This window comes from Propithecus coquereli, unplaced genomic scaffold, assembly GCF_000956105.1.
Source record: "Propithecus coquereli isolate 6110/MARCELLA unplaced genomic scaffold, Pcoq_1.0 Scaffold942, whole genome shotgun sequence".
NCBI classification, from domain to species: domain Eukaryota; kingdom Metazoa; phylum Chordata; class Mammalia; order Primates; family Indriidae; genus Propithecus; species Propithecus coquereli.
Genome location: NW_012155752.1, coordinates 17,263 through 20,448, shown reverse-complemented (window position 1 = coordinate 20,448; position 3,186 = coordinate 17,263). Strand labels below are relative to the sequence as shown.

Here is a 3,186-nt window from a genome sequence, read left to right as displayed (position 1 = left end):
TATATAGAGAAGGGGAAAGAAAAAAAGGAAAAAAAGGAAGAGGAAATGAAAAGAAAAAGAAAAAAGAGAAAAAGAAAAAAGAAAAGAAAAAGAGAAGAAAAAGAAAAAGAAAAAAAGGAAGAGGAAAAGAGAAACAAACAAACAAATAAAAAAACCAAAAAAAAAACCCACACAAAAAAACTGACCCCTTTACTCCGCCTAGTGGCTGAGGCCGGCCCTTTAGCGTGGTGTGTTGGGGCGTAGGTCGGGTCGCCTGGCACAGGGGTATTTATGTGTCCCGGATCACAGTTCTATAATCAGTCTCTCTCAGTCCACTCTCAGTTCCCCGTCATTTTGTGGACAGCGCCAGCGACTGAGTGGAACAGGGCCACCGGAGACCGCCTGGAAACTCGGCAGCAATATCGCTCTTTCTCTCTTTTCCGCCCTTTCGGAGGCAGGCCTTGAGTCTGCAGCTGCGACAGACTCCGCAGATTCTTTGAGAAAAAGTGGCTGCACGCGCCTCTCCTCACAGAGCGCGACCAGCTCTGCCACAGAGGCAGCGGCTATGACTTGGTCGGACGCCCGGGCAACAAGTCGCTGCAGTCGCAGGCTTTGGGGTCCCCGAATTGCAGCTGCCCCCCCCCCCCGCTAGTCAGCGCTGAAGCCGACTGCACCGGGAGGGCATCCGGGGCCGGGGTCCACCATTGCCTATTCCCAGAGGTGCGCTCCAGGGCCACCTGCCAGCCCGCTGCGCGCCCTACCCACGGCGCCTCTGTGCTGTGTCCCTCCCAGCACCCGCGGAACTTTCAGCGATTTCCGTGGGTAGAGCCTCTTTTATGGAGTCCCCCTCCCCCGATCCAGTCCTAGCGGTCTCCTGTGGCAAGAAGCCGCCTCCAAACTCTCCCCTGTAAACTCCCGCGGCGTCCGATCCTGGGAGCGCGCGCTCGGGCCAGTCCCTCCCCTCCGATGCCCACGCAGCGCTGCGCTCCGCTGCCTTCGAAATGGACCCAGCTCCTGCCTCGGCTCCCCACCGCCTGTAGGTCTGCGTCACCCCCTCGCACTGACCTCCGGCACTTCCCTGCCTGTGTGAGAGTGGGGTTTGGTGAGGGAAGAGTCGTCTTCCTGTGAGTTAGAATTCCCCGCTCGGGGGTGCCCGCCGCGGGGCGCGGCTGTGCCGCGCTGACTTTCCCCTTTGTCCCAACTCTCCAGTAATTTTCGAGTGTTTTTTGAGTTCACCTGCCACTATCCGCGGGGCTGCCTGTCCCTCGCTGCCTCTCTGTAGATTCACGAAGCCAATCCTGCAGGGGAGCGCCTCACTCGCGTGTGGGTGTCCGCGTTTTTCACCTCATACTCTGGGAGCAGAGAGCCAGGAGGTCACCCCTAATCGGTCATCTTCTCCGCCCCCCTGCTTAGCATTTTCCACCATTGCTCTCTTGAGCTCACAGGGAGAGAAACAGAGAAACTGACACTGTCTGAGCACCTACTATGTGCCAGGGACAGGACACCATTACATCATCTTGACCTCCTTTTAAGTAGAGATTATTATACCCATTTTACAGATGAGGAAAGCAAGTCACAGAGAGGAAGAAGAAGGACCAAGCCACCTGGAAGAGCCAGAACTCCAGCTGAGACCTGTCTGTGGTCCCCAAGGCTCCAGCTAGGACCCCAGTGTCAAGGGACTTACGTGCATTATGCTCACGCTGTCGTTGAAAATCTTCACATAGGGCTTCAGGATGTTGAAATGGAAGGCGGGAGTCAGCATGCATCGGTGGCGGCTCCACTTGTCACCAGCACTCAGCAGGAGCCCCTCCCCTAGTCGGGCAGCCAAGGGCAGTGAGCAAAGGCAGCACCTTGTCCTGGCCCCACAAGGCTGTCCCCGCCCAATTCGCCTGCAATTACTCACCCAGCCAGGGCTTCATGAAGCTGAAGAAGATATCGTCCTTCTGTGTAATGGCGGCTGACATGAATGAGGACAATTAGGGATATGGAGGGGGCAGGGGAGGGGCTTGGGTTGGGGGTGGAGGCTCCCAGACAGGGGTCTGCACTCCCCCCCTCACAGCCCAGCATAGCAGGAAGGGGGCCAAGTGCAGACAGAGCAGGGAGGATGTGGGAGGGGAAGGGCCCAGACCAGCCTGCAGGGGACACTAGAGCAACACACACCCTCACAGGGCAGAGCACACACCATCATGCCTTGACATGGCCCCTACATGCCTCAGCATGTCTGCAACAGCCAAACACAGCTCAACACCCCACAAAACACCTTCCTAAGAACCTAGGATACCCTGCCTGCCCCAGAACTCTCTGACGCCTCCTAACAGGGATCTCAGACATGTGACCTGACCCCGATGTGTTACAGGTCCTGACACAGCCACGACACACATGACAAAGCCTAAATGACCCAACATGGCATGAATTTGACCTGAAATGGCCTGACATGAGCTCAGCATGCCCCACGGTTGGGCCCCAGATAGGATTTAAATATCATCTTGTTCACGTCCCAGATGTGGACCAGGTGTGACCCAGACTGTGCCCCAGGTGTGATCTGAACATACCTCAAGACCTGCCTCAGACAAGACTCGTATCTCAGACAGCTCACAAAGGGGCCTTGGGTCCCAGACCTCAGACAAGCCCCAAATACGGCCCAGATGTGACAAGCAGGAGAAAAAGCAAATCTCAAACATTTCAGACAAGAACAAGATAGGCCCCAGCATGTTCCAAGTGACCTTGGCTACAGCTGAGCCCCAGACCTGGTGATCACCATGTTTCCAGGTGTAAACCAGGTGTAACCAGGTGTAACAGGTACCAGGTGCCACCTGGACCCAGGTGTAAATATACACGTGACAAGATGTGTCCATACAGCAGACGTCACACAGACATGCTCAGACATGAGAAAACAGGGCTAGAGATAAGACAGAGGTCAGACAGGTCAGTCCAGGGGAGACAGAGGCAGTGTCTTCTCCGAGGCAGCCCCTACTGTCTGGACTCGGGTCCCCAGACCAGCTGGAGGCAGCACAGAGACCTCAGCAGTGGGCGAGCTGTGGCCAATGCAGTGTCCGTCTGAGCAAAGAGCACAGGCTTGATGCAGGTGGGTGGAGGATGCGGACGACCATGTCCCACGGCCTCACCCGCCGGCAGCGACATCCCCAGAGGTGCTGGCCAGGCCCTGCGTGTACAGGAGACCGTCCTGCAAGCCCCGAGTCTGGAGAA

General features: G+C 56.5%; 1 pseudogene; it reads right to left on the bottom strand.

Annotated features, from left to right (window-relative positions):
* The window catches only part of LOC105826935, a 39,044-nt pseudogene that overhangs the window by 24,412 nt on the left and 11,446 nt on the right, over positions 1-3,186 (bottom strand).